Here is a 14,464-nt window from a genome sequence, read left to right on the forward strand (position 1 = left end):
GATGACGTCCCATATTACATCATTTATGACATGGTCAGTGACATCACTGATGACATCTCAAATGACATCACTGATGAAATCATCCATGTGATAATCTGATGCACCTCCTCACACCCTAATATAACCTTTGATACACACACTCCAAAATACAGAATACCTTTTTTGAAACCAAAAACACACCAATACCACGTACTACATATCTACTCAATGGTTCTTAGGACTACACACACATCTACTAATTCACCCATACAATCACTCATACATACAGTCACTCATCAATACAACACTATCATATACTCTCATACACCTACACAGACACTCACACACCCACACTCATCCAGAGTTACTCACACACCTAGTCAGTCTTGCAAAGAATCAATCACACTTCCATTTACTGACCTATAGGTATACACACAACAGATCACTTATTCAAACTGAAACAAATGCATAATTACTCTCTTATACAGTCACTGATACAAGTACACACTCATCTATACAGCCACTCTCACAATCACTGACTTTCACGTATAGTCATTTATGTACTCCAACCCTCACATACACTGCCTTTTACATATGTAAGGGCATATTATCAAGACAGGCGATAAAATTATCGCTGTTTTAGCGTCAGAAAACTGCCTCTAAAACGGCGATAATGGGCTTGATAATATGCTCTATGGAATTCCAATAGAAGCCCATGTTAAATGTCCTTCACATTTAACATGGGCTTCAATTGGAATTCAATAGAGCATATTATCAAGCCCACCGGCTATAATTTTATCGCCTCTCTTGATAATATGCCCCGTAGTTACTTGGACATGTACCACTGAGACATCCATTCACTCAGTAACACACCTATACACACACTCACCCACCCATACAGCTGTTTCCACATGCACTCGAACCCATACAGCCAGTGAATCAATCACTCAAACATGTATGCACAGAGTCACACACCTCCCACGCACCCACACACACACTCAGGCACCCATACAAATACTCTGGCAACCAATCAATAACCCACATAGACACTCATGTAGCTACTAACCAACCAGTTAGCAGCTTATACAACAGCAGACAGACTGATACAGACATTCACACAGTTTAGTCACTAACCCATGCATTCAATAAGACACATGTAATAACTCACTTAAACAGTCAGTGACGCACCTACTAAATCCTCCATCCAGACACTTATACACCCACTCATTCTTCAATGGAATATACATAATACAAATGTAAACTTTATAGAAACACACATTTACTGGATGATGTCATCAGTGATGTCATTTGAGATGTCATCAGTGATGTCATCAGTGATGTCACTGACCATGTCATGAATGATGTAATATGTGACGTCATCAGTAGTGCATTTCGGGGGCGTGAGTTATAGTTAGCTAAACTAACTAGAACAACGAAATATCTATGGTTTTGTAGGAGTGAAATGTCCAACTAACTATAACGTCCTGAAACCTATTGTTCTTTTCAGTGAACATATATATATATATATATATATATTATATATATATATATATATATATATATATATATATATATGCACAAACAACCAACTCCCACAGAGTGAACCATGGAAGGAGACACGGACTCCAGGCAGGTAAGATACAGCATCTGTTTTTTATTTAATCAGATCAACCTCAATCCCAAAAAATTAAAAGAGAGACGCGTTTCTGCTTGCTCTAAGCCTTTGTCAATCTAATTGGCGTCAATTCAACAGCAATCTATAAAGCCCAAATAGCCCATCCCACCCAAGGCATATACATAAAGAACATACTATCAGAGGCACAAAGTCCCAGTGAAAAAAACATGTAAAACATATGCCAAATTCCTGTGCATAGTGTCAACCGTGTGACACCTAGATTCATAGCATAGTGCACAAAAATCACTCTTTGAATTGCCTATTTGTTTCACAAAATAAATTAAACAAGCCCTCTGCCCTAGTAGTGGATTAATATTATATGCGTTGCGCTGCCAAAACCCTAATTTCATGATGCCTAAAAACATGGGGCCTCATTTATGAAAAGTGACGCATCGCTGCCCGAAAACAGCGATGCGTCACTTTTCACTGCGCTCTCCCTGCGACATGATTGATGCGTCATATTTATAATATGACGCATCATGTCGCAAGGAGTTACAGATACGTCAGTATTTCTGACGTATCTGTAGGCGCAAAAGTGACGCATTGCTGGAGTGTGTCACAAAAGTGACGCAACTCCAGCAATGCTTCCTTTCACATGGGGAAAGCCCCATGTGAAAGGGCCTGCGTCAATCTTACGCCTGCTGTGAGACAGGCGCAAGATTTTGACGCAACAGCGTCCTAAAAGTGACGCAGTGAAATCTCATAGATTTCACTGCGTCACTATTACGAGGCTTTTTGCGGGTGAACGCCCCCTCTGCAAACATTATACCTGACGCAGGTATAATGTAGCACAGGGGTTTACAAAGTGACGCATCTGCTTAGATGCGTCACTTTGTAAATAGTGCGCATCAGGAGGCATGTTTTACGCCGCCGATGCGTCACAAAAAGTGGCGCATCGGAAGCGCAAAACTCACGCAAGGCCTCATAAATGAGGCCCCTGAACTGCAAAATATGCATACATTTAAAAGAATTATGCCGATAAATATCCCCTCCATAGTCACTTTATAAAACCTCTGATGTAAACCATGTGTGGACGCTAGACACCGCTCCATCAGCAATTACCCTCTGAGCAGCATTTTGAGAGCAAAATTCACTGCCAAACCAGTCTCTGTGATCTTCGAAAATAAGAAATTTAAATGAAAGGCATCTGGATAGGAAATGAGGCAGCCGCTTCCCCGGGAATGCAACTAAACACATATTGTGTGAACATTACTTAATAAGTCAGCTTCCCAGAGCGTGCTTGAACCTCAACAGAACCACCCATCCCATAATGCATCATGTCAACATGCTGAAATAGCGGAGAAGCACAAGCTGGAAACCAATATTAAAGTCAAAGTAATAAAAACTTATGCATTTGACCAGATTTGGAGCTTTAAAATAATGTCAATTTGTGCTTGAATGGAAGGGAAAATAAAGTCTCAGGGCCAGATGTAGGAAGGCAAATACCGGTCGGTAACGGCCGATTACGCCCGTTACCGACCGGTATTTGGAGGTTGGGATCTAGGGGCATGTTAAAATACAGATTCAGTAATTTGACTGGACCGGTACAATACCGAATTAGTATAATTACAAAATCTGTATTTTGACATGTAGGTAGCACTGTAATCAGTGCTACAGGGGTTTAAGAATTCTTAATTTACCACCAACTAGAAGTTGGTGGTAAATTATGAAAATCCTTTAAAAAGCATTTCTTTTGTTTTTCAAACAGTGCCATGTTGCAGACATACATGCCCTAAGGGCATGTATGTCTGCAACATGTGCACCCATGCACAATTGAGGGGTGCAACAGAGTGTCAAAGTGACACCCTGCCACCCTTCAATGTTTCCCCCAATTACCGAATCTGTATTTACCGATTCGGTAATTGACATTCATTCCTATGGGCCTCCATGGCAATTACCGAATCGGTAACTACCGATTCGGTAATTACCGAATCATACCGATTTGGTAATTAAATCGGTAAAATTGCCTAGATCCCGATTGCCAGTTCTTAAATACCGAATCGGTTTGATTCGATATTTAAGAATCGGTAATCTGGGATTACCTACATCTGGCCCATAATGTCCAAATTGAAAAAACTGCATGAAAGATTCAGTTCAAACTGGGACTGGGCATAGATTTGGGATTGAGGGAGACTGGTGAACAAAAGTTGAATTCGCCAAACATACCCCCACAGCATCGGCATAGGCCATCCGCAGTGCCCAGTCACCAGGAGGCACTGGTCTTCTGGAAAAGGCATTTCTTGCTTGGGAGACACAGATCCTGTGTTGGCAGTCACGAAAACCGCCCGCTGCGGGTGCTGGGCTACCTCTGCAGTCGTCCTCGTTCCCCTTTCCGGTTGCCATACTGGGGGCTTCCTACTAGTACTCCTGTACTCCTCCAAAAATTTGCGGTTATCGAGGAGAGCCACAAACGACTGGTGCTCCGTGTGAGGCGTGATGACCAACCACGCCGAAATGGATGAGCACAAACAACCAACTCCCACAGAGTGAACCATGGAAGGAGGAACGGACTCACGGCACGTGTATGTATATATATATATATATTTTTTTTTTTGCAGAACTCCCCGGTCTCCCAGGAAAATGGGCCACACTCGTTTCAGGTTGGTAACCAACACTTTTATTTCTTTTCTTCCCTGAGCATTATATTTGTGTGAAAACAGGTGCAGGATATCTCCCTATGCGTTTCTGCATTGCAAATGCCTAGTTCACATAGAAATGCTAGGGCCGTCTTCCACTCATTATCGTGCAGTGCACACCCACACTCCTCCTCCCATTTGTGCCGTAGGGTGTCTAGGGGAAGAACTGTCAGGTCACGAATGGCTTTACATAACCTAGCAATAAAGTGGCGGTCAGGGCCCATTTTGAGGATCGCTTGCAGCACAGAATGTGTTGTTGGTTCTGATTCCGTAGCATTCCATAGGGTTCAGCATGTTTGAGTGTGATGCTGATGGAGGAGGAATCGCCCTGGGGGTAGATCATAGTCTGCAACTAACTGGTCAAAGGCAAGGAGCTAACTGTTGAGAAAAAGGTCCCCTGTTATGCGCACTGAGTGCTCTGTTGAGGAGTCTAAGTCATGTCATGTGAAGGTCCCAGGATATTTAAGAAGTCTGACCAGGGGCAATGCAGGAGCATATACTGGGATTGTCGAGGGACATGCAATGTATTCTGGTCATGCTAACCAGAGCCACTACCATCTGTAGGGGCAGTGAGGGAGGGGGTACTGTTTTTGGAAGAAGGAGACAAAGGCTCACCGGTGGAGGGCAGAACACTGTCCTCGCCAGAGGTCTCTCGAACATACCTCCCAGCTGTCCAGCATGATAGCCATTGTAGCTGTGCCAACAGAAAGTACTCTTCAAATGTTGGGCGGGCCCAACCTTCCTCGGTCCATCGGTAAGCGCTACTCAGCATCGACCATTGACCCAGATAGGATCTCCCAACAATGAGTCAAGCTCCCTGAAGAATGATTAAGGTGGAAATACAGGGATATTAGTGAAATGGTAGAGCAGGCGAGGCAGGATAATTATTTTTGCTTGTGCTATTTCACCTATCTGGGCCAGAGGAAAAAATCTCCAGAAATGTATTCGTGCCTTAATGCCCTAATACTATACAAGGTATATATATTTTTCTGTCAAACTCAGGAGGTAGCACCCACAAAACAATGTCTTTTGAATCAATCACCAACATAACAGACAATAGAGCTACAACAATGGCTTACACATCAGATCAGGCTACCGAAATATATGCTCTGATCCAAGAAGTAAGATCTATGGATGCCCATGGCAGCTCAATTTCACAACAATTAAAACAGTTGAGATATTTAACCTGAAGACAATTGAATCAGAAACTACACGCTTCTACGCTGGTCCAATATCATAAAGCCAAGCGCATACAGAGAGGACTACGTCTGTTGATCAAACCTATGTTATTCCGTTTCCACCTGAATCCAGCTTTTATGGACAAATGGTACTCTATTTTAAATAAATGTTCCCTAGACCTTATTTTATTGATTATTGAGGAACTATCTAAAACTATACGAGAGCTAGAGGAAGAGATCCAAACTCCTAACACAACAAAAAGAACCAATGAAATAGTATTTGTTTCTAAATACACTACAAGTTCGCCAGCAATCAAAAAAATCATCAACACAAGATGGGAGCTTCGGGCCAATAAACCAGACTTTAACAGTATATACAAGGATTTACCTCTACATGCTTACACCAGAGGGAGAAATTTGCGGGAGTTATTATCAAAAACATCCACCAAAGATCAAACCAAGGAACCCAAGGGAACTTTAAATGTCTCAATTGCATACACGGCAATAATGTTATTGCAGGTAATACATTAACACACCCCGAGCGAAAATATTGCTGAGTTACACGAGTGATTGCAATACGCACAACATAATATATTGCATAAAGTGTCCTTGTGGAAAGGCATATGTCGGGAAGACGGAACGAAAAATCAAAACCAGGCTCACTGAGCATAAAAGTCGCATTAAAACAAAAACCTAACCTCAGCACTAGCTGCTCACTGGACTGAAGCAAACCATTAAATTTCTCAATTAAGATTCCAGATCATTGAACAAGTAAAATCATGGCCTGTTATAGAAAACAGCAATAAATTGCTTCAACAAGAAGTATATTGGATACAAACTCTTGAAACAATGATCCCTAAAGGGCTAAATGACAGATTAGACATGTCCTGTTTCTTGTAGGTCTATCACATGGCAATTTAGGGTTTCCACAGTAACATACACTAAGTATCTCACTAGTATAAAGAGAATACACTAAACACTCACTTGGAAGTAGATATGCAGTGAGATTATTCACCAAACATTCAGGCTCATCATTGAACACATTGGGTTTGAGATTTAGCTGTTGGAGGTCAGCATGTACTGTTGCTGTAACTTAATACTACAATCGTTAAAAAAATGGTCAGTGATTTAATGGCGGGCATAGATTTGATTCTGGAGTCTGTCTAGTCATGTTTAGCAGGTTTTCATTTTACGTTGTATTCTCTAGCACATAAGGAGAGAATTATCCGAGAAATATAGATGTCCTGTTGAACTTTTGAGCATAGGTTAGTGTGATTCACATAATTTTTTACACCTTTTGTGTATCTAGTAATATTTAAGTAACACCTTCTATCATGGTGACCGTAAATAGTTTCTAGCGCACTGGTACAACATCGGGAGTCCGTCATTTATGTTCATGATCATACCTCCATATGGTATCGTAAACACGCGAGAGTGAATATCGAAGGTACGCGGCAATGCGGAAGATGGTTATAGGAGAACAACATCACGGTTCTAAGGTATGGAGCATTTTCGGCAATAGCAGTGCTTGTTTTTAAGGTCTTAAATAGAAGAAATTAGAACCTCATGCGAGTTAAATTGGTTATTCTTCCGTGATTTTCTCATTACAGATATACGTCTAAGGGGGTGAGCACGAGGTAAGATCCATAAGCAGTAAAATAAAGATAATAGTGGCAGACTAGAACTCGGGCAGAGTGTTTAACAAATATTCTGTGGGTACTAAAGTATGTTTACGTGATTTGCATTGCAGATTTCGGCTATGATTGTTGATATTGAGGTAAGAGACTTACTATGCTTGATTATGAAGCTAATGATAGAGCAGAGCTACATATGCACAGTTTGATTGGAGTTATAGTGGTAGTTTATAGTCTTTACTACAGGATAGCAGGCTTACGAAACTAATGTGAAGCAGTGGAAGGTAGGAAACTACATATACCACATACAAACACATCAGGTGTTAGATCTAAAGATTTCACACATGGCATTAACAGGAGTGAGTTGAATCACAAACCATTATGTGTCTTAAACACAACAGTTTGAGTTTAATTGTGATTTTCAGCTAAGCATGGACATTGATTTGTATGCAATTATTATATGTTTTATTTACAGACTGGCCCCTGAGGAAGGAACTGTTTATGTTACGAAATGCATTGGGCATGATTTAGTAAAATAATTATTGTGTTTTTACACATGTATAAAAAGCATACATAGTGATTTGATGTACATTATTGAAGCAAATGAAATGTTATGTACATTTGAGATGATTTTTTGAGTTTGAAATGCTTTCAAAACAGGAATAAATCTGTCATAAATTGAGAAAATTGTATGTTTACATTGTGGTGTTATCACCAAGGGAATTGTGTGCAGCAAAATCAAGACACAGTACGTGTTATAACTAGATATTTCATTCAGCAAGGGTTGACAGCTCTTGCTTGTTGCAGCACCCCATACTATTAAGGAATAGAAAGGAGTACTCAGGAATGCACCCCCTAATACTATACAAGTTAATGCCCAACAGTGCCACCAGAAGATTTCACTCAACTATATCATCTGGGGGTGGTAAAGACAGATACCTAGGTAACAAGTAGCTGTTGCTTGGCAGCAAAGAGGGATTATGGATCGTAGTGGCTGGTTAGGGTGCAGCAGATGTATGGCTAATTTATCCTACTTTACTCGCAAACTGGCAGCTGTGGCGAACTCATATAGTGTGTTGAAGCAGGGAAAGATCTGGGGTGATGTCCTTCAAATAAATGAGGAGGTTATCGGCATACAGGGACACTGCGAGTGTCCTGTCTTCTAGGGGTATTCCCCAACCATCGCCCTCAAGGCGCAAGCGTACAGCAAAAAGCTCCATCGCTAGGTGATGAGTAGATACGAAATGGCACACCCCTGCCTAGTGCATCTGCCACACCAGTGACTCAAAAACCTTCTCCAGGTCTAATATTAGGCATGCTGTTTGTGGGTAGTGTCCCTTAACGCGGCATCCTAAATGGAACAACCAACGAATATTCTGGGAGGTGCTGCATCCTGGGAGGAACCCATTCTGGTCTGTGTGGATGAGATCGGGGAGCACCGGAGCATAGTGATCCACCAGTATTTTGCCCAGTATTTTATAATCGGCCCCTATGATGGCAACAGGAGGATATTATAACGGTTGGATCAGGTTTCTACCGGGTTTCGGAATGGAGACCAGGAGTGATTCCGGAAGTGTATGAGGGAGTTTGTCCACTGTCAGTGCTGTTTCATATAAGTCACTCAATTTGGGTGCATGAAGTAAAGTAGTGAAGAAACATACTATAATATTCAAGTGGTAGGCCATCAAATCCCAGGGTTATATTGTGGGCTGAGTACCTGATCACCTGTTTCTCTCTAGTTATTTTGGCATCAAGTGTGAGTTTATTTGCAATGGGGATGCGACGTAGGGAGATGTCTGCAAGAAAAGCACATGAGTAGTCCTCAGATTGGTCAGATGGGACCTGTTATAATTTAGAGTGAAAGGTGTAAAAGAGGTACAGTGTGTCCTCTTGGGTATAGAAGGACGTGCCTGTGAGTGTGATCAATTCAGTTATGGGATGTGAATTGGTATCTTGTCGTGCTAACCAGGCTAAGAGCTGGGCCGATTGGTCCCCTTCTCTATGGACTTTAGCTGTGTGAGCTGTGAAGTTAAAGCGGCGGAGGTGCTCCAAGAATTGTTTGTATGAGGTCTTTGCAATGGCTAGCTGAGGGGCTTTTCAGGGTCCTGGTCTGCTGCCTTATGCAACTGCTTTAGGTGGGTCTCTGAGTTTCCTGATTTTGCTGTCCAGGGTCCTTTCGTATGCAGTAACCCTGCATCACTACCTTGAATGTGTCCCATTCCACCATCCTTGAAGAGGCGATGCCATGGTTCTCAACAAAGTAATAGCTGATATGTTTGCCCTGTTCCTCCCGGTAGACTCAGCCTTCAAGGTAGTTGCGCTGGTAGGTGGCCTTGGAGATGCCCAACAAAGATCTATATAGTGTGCATCGTGATCTGAAATTGTGCGGTCTAAGTAATCTGAAAGATGCAAAAGGGAAACTAATGAGGTCAAACATAGAAAGCGATCAAGGCACATATGAAGTTTGTGTGGTACAGAATGAAACAAGTACACTTTATGGGTGGAATTGAGTGTCTGCCAAGCGTCCACCAGTGACCCTTGTTACGCCCAATCACGTCATTATGCTGTTTGCACATTTGGGGGTGGGCGCTCTTAAGGGAAGGATGTGATCTGTCTAGGTGGAGGTTTAAAGCACAATTATAATCTTCACCGAGGATCCAGGGAGATGCCTTTTTATGGGCGAGGATAAAGGAGAAGTCCCCGTGACCAGAGTTGGGAGCATAAATGCTGCTCAGCAGCAGGGGGCGACTGTGATGCACCCTTTCAGAAAAACATATCGGCCTTCAATGTTTATGGAGGTGCCTGGGACCTGGTAAGGAACACCTGGCCTGACCCAGATCAGGACACAGTGTGTATAAGCTGAGTACGTAGTGGCATAGAATTGTCCTCTCCAGCGTTTATACAGATGATAAACCTCAGCTGATGTCGTATGACTATGAGTTCTTTGTAAAAGGACTGTGTGTGTGCTGCTTCTTGATATAAGAGTATACCGCATACCTTTTCTGAGCAGTGTGCATACCCTGCACATTCAGTATTGGAAGGCGAGTTGTGTCAAAAGGAGTCTGCATGATGAGTGAATAACTTAGTGAGTAACTTAGGGATTGCAGAGGGGGAGGTCTCTGCTTTGTTCAACTGTGTTGTGCCCCTGACAACTTTGCATAGTTGGAGTAAGTGGTGGGAATCTGCTGTGTTGTGTATTAGACACAGGGGTGGTACAGGAGATCAGATCAGCAGAAACTGGGTAAATGTAACAGGTGGGGCCTACTGCAACCACAGTATGCCCAAACAGACTCATCAAGAAAAATTTGAAAGAAGTGGGGGGAGACAAGCAGTTGAAATGCCCAGAATGGGGAGTGCCCCAATGAGACGGGTATGTGGGCCGTGGGAGGTGCAGGTACCACCATGGGGAGAATAGAGAAAATCAGAGCACACACAGGGGGTGCACAGCATTGTGGATAGTGTAGTGTTGATGTACACACTATGCATCTCAACCGTCATAACAAGACATAACAGCAAACAATTCCACAATTGATTCATATGAAGGTGTCCAATGTTGGCAGTGGGCCGTCGGATCAATGTGGGGAGCTCCGTCAAGAGTCATCAGAGAGGAGCTTGTCGTCATCAGTGGTAAAGAAGTGGGGGGGCCCTTTCATCATCAGTGGTAATGTTGTTAGGTGCAATGTCTGCAGCAACTGCAGAGCTAGCCGTCTGCTCGGGATTTTTTGTTCCTGGTTCAAGGGAGCCGCTGCGGACTAATGGTGGGTACCTCAAGTGTGGGATCGATTTAGTTTCTGATGTCTTAATTTGGGTAGGGCAGAGAAGGGCCCAGGCTGCAGCTGCTGGACTGTATTGTTGTTCTGTCCATTGCCAGGCCTCCTTTGGGTTGTTGAAAAAGAGGGTGGTATCATTTGCAATGATCTTGAGGCAGGCCAGAAAGAGGAGTGAGTACGGGACCCTTGCAGGCATTGTCAGCGCTTGATGCCAAGTAAGCATGATCGTTGTTGTTGGACCGCTCTGGTGTTTTCTTGGAAGAGCATGATCAGCTTGTCTTCCACCCTGTGCGGACCCACTCAGCGAGTTGCCCTAAGGATGGCACCCCAGTCCTTGAAGTAAGGAGTTTTACTAACATAGGCCATTGAGGTGATCCCGGGAGAGGATGGTGTGCTGACTTGCGGTGTGCTCTCTCCAGAGTGAAAAAAGTATTGAGTTCTGATGCCCTGGTGAAAAATTCGAACTGGTTTTGAGGAATTGGATAGGGTTGTGTCCTTCAACCCCCTCTGGCAGGCGCAGGATGCGCAAGTTGCTTCTATATGATCTGCCCTTAATGTCTTCAGCCCTGTCCTTTAGTTGATGGATCTGGTCTTTCAGTTCATTGATGGTCCGCTGATTGTCCATCAAAACAAGGTGGAGTGGGGCCAGTTGTTTCTGTCTAGGATGCCTGAGTTGGGGTCGAAGAGGCCGTTGCAGCCAACCAGAGCCTCCACATGCCGTGGAATTTCAGGGAGGTTTGCCTTAGGGGCATGTAGACTAGTAAAAGTCTAAGGTAGCTTACAATGTCAGAGGGACAACGTCGATCCACGATGCAGGAGAGAGGGCCTCAGAAGACAGGCCAGGGAATGGCATGACGGAGTCGATGGTCAGATGCAAGAACATTTGAGCAGAGTCTTTGGGAGCACTCCCACGGTGCACTCTGATATGAGCGCCGAGGCAGGGGAGTGGACATTAACAGTAAGAATCAAGGTGGTGGGCCTGAGAGCACCAAACTGTCTTGGACGGTAATTGGGCCCCTGTGCTGTAATGTGGGGGTCAACAGCCCCATAGAAAGGCCCATCAGAGTGTCTCATAGAGCAGGTGAGGCGAGAGGGTGAAAACCTCCCTGTCTTCGGTAGTTTGGTGTGGGTGCCCATTCACAGGGCCTCCAGGCCCCCTCTGTTGTGTGGCTTGATAGCTTAAAGAAAGTCTCTGGGCCTCACCAATTGCTCTGGTAGTAGCGCCAATGAGGAGTGGCCTTAACCACTACAGGCAGGCTAATGGAGTGGTGCTTGATATGTCTGCCCCCGGGTTAGTGGAGGGAAGCCCCCCACATGTGTTCCGATCTGAATGTCAAGGGGAAGGGTAGGAATAGGCCCCATTATTTGGAGTCAAGGTAGAGGAGAGGAGGGGGAGGAGGAGGAGGCAGCCAGGCAAGGCCAAAGAGAGTCAATTAGGCCGATCCGCTCGTGACAGGATTCTGGCAACTCCCCCGTGGTCAATGGCACTGTCTCACGTAGGAGGTGAAGGGACCCCCACACGTCCTGGTTTGAATGCCGATGCAGGGGTAGGTGGTTTGTAGAGAGGGGTCAGCTCAGAAAGCAGTGCCTGAGAGGTAGGGAGGCGGTGCTTAGTAGGCGCACATCATCAGAAGCTGCCACAGCTCACCTGGCAATCGTGGGGTCTCTCCAAGTCCACAGGGTCACAGTGTCATAGTCGTGGGCACCAGTGGTGTGGTTGTAGGGGTGCATCGGCACGCCCCCCCCCCGGTTAGCCATAGCAGTCCCGCTGTACAGGGGGTGGGATATCCCTTGCTTAGCAGTCTCCTTGTCCGCAGTCTCGACCCATGAGCATGCTGCTCTGTTGCCAGGGACTCTCCTTCAACACCAGCCCCAGTTGCGCTGTGCAAAGGGGCTGCGATGGATCCCCAGTGGGGGCAGCTGCCAGCAGCTGGGGGTCTAGGGCCGGTGTGCTTATCCTCCCGGCGGTCACCACTGGCCCCCCCAGGCGAGGAGGTTTGTTGATATACTGGCAGGCATATGGAGCTTCAGCAGGTCACATCCGCCATTTTAGCTGGCTTGGCTACGCCCTCATCAAGGATTTTAACTTTACCTGAATTGAGTGTTTTTCAAAGTTTGCAGATACGGGGTTAAAGGCAGATGGAGATTGTGGAGCCTTTTTCTGGCTCCAGTGGTAGTAAGGGGTTACTGAACGGTATCCATGGTGATTTGCTAGAGGTGCCCTTTATCCCACAATACAATTTTACTCGAATTGAAATACAAGTATCCCCTCTGTAAACTTGGCAGAAGTAGGGCAGTGAGAGAAAGCACCCATGGTGCTGCTGTATTTATTTAATTTACCTTATCAAGTGTGTTACTGCTTAGGACGTTGGATAATGGTGCTATTTAAAGTATTAATTACCTTATTGTTTGCTTATTTAGTTGTACAGGATTCTATTTTGCATGTATTAGGCCAAACTCTTAGATACATAACCGTGCCTCCTGCATGGGGTTCTTAGTTACCCTACGCTTTCAAGACACCTTTTCTAGTTATCATCTTTTACTTCCTGCTTAATGTACTCATGTTATTTGCGATCTTTGAGAGTGATGTTTTTTATGAATAGTTGAATATTATTGTGAACTTGGTGAGGTCTCGTACCCGTGTTAGATGTGTGCGTTATGACTTATTTGTTCCGTTGGAGGTTGTGGTTGTTCATTATAATGGTCTGTATTGTTGTGAGCTGTGATAACTGTTGGGTTGTACATATGTTACAGTGAGTTGTCACGAGCGCTATGTGTTTATAGCTCGTGACAAGCTCATGTTATTAAGGGTTGCCATGTGATGTTTCAAATAGATAGAATGTGGGGGAGTTGTGAAAAGTAAGTACTGTTGAACATAACTAGCTTGTGACTCCAGACGAGAGGATGTTAATAAAACTCGTCCAACTATAATTCATCATTGTGCATTTCATTGGTTCCTGACACTTCCTACACTGGCGACGGGCGGGATTCGTGACCTGCAATTAAAGGAAATCTAGGATTATACTACAAGCTCGTTTTACTACAAGCTCGTTGGATTCAAAAGAATTACCCAGCAACTGCTTAATTCAAAAAGGAAGTAAGGAGAGATAATTGTTTTTATTATCCGTTACGCTGCAAAAAAATAAATAAAATAAAAATAAAAAAAGAGAGAGGAACCGGCACTTTGAATTTCATCGAACTACAAAATTTAACGGAACTGGCGTCGGCGTCCCTCAAGGATCAGAGAGGTACTGTACCAACGCTAAAGATTAAAACGGCATCGAATTGAAGGGTCACAGGTATTTCTTGGTCGGAAGGATCAGAAACAGTCTCACTTACTTTGAATGGCATTTTTTGAAGTTATTTACTGTCTCGTGAGTGCTCCGCTCTGCATGGGAGCCGATAACTGAAGCTCGCGCCGAGTGAATTGTGACATATGGAATATATGAGCTGTGTTCTATGTTTGCTCAGTGTGTTGTCTAATGTGTACGGTTGGATGTTGTCTATTGTATAGTGGTATGTACTTTAGTGTGTACATCTACTTTTAGGAGTCAGTCACATCCGCCCATGGCTCCAGGAGATGTGCACAGTT

The 14,464-nt window shown here is 44.0% G+C and overlaps 1 protein-coding gene across 2 annotated transcripts in view; it reads left to right on the forward strand.

Moving 5' to 3' along the window:
• Positions 1–14,464, forward strand: part of LOC144824761 (gap junction alpha-4 protein-like) — a 187,682-nt gene that overhangs the window by 73,329 nt on the left and 99,889 nt on the right. Inside the window, exon 1 of one of the 2 annotated variants that reach the window (XM_078683770.1) lies at positions 13,706–14,120. The exons of the other annotated variant lie outside the window; for it this stretch is intronic. The gene's annotated coding sequence lies outside the window, so the exon portion shown is untranslated. Of the gene's footprint in view, positions 1–13,705; positions 14,121–14,464 lie in introns of those variants that run through there. 2 annotated transcript variants of the gene reach the window in all.

Source organism: Lissotriton helveticus, chromosome 3_1 (assembly GCF_964261635.1).
Source record: "Lissotriton helveticus chromosome 3_1, aLisHel1.1, whole genome shotgun sequence".
Taxonomy (NCBI): Eukaryota; Metazoa; Chordata; class Amphibia; order Caudata; family Salamandridae; genus Lissotriton; species Lissotriton helveticus.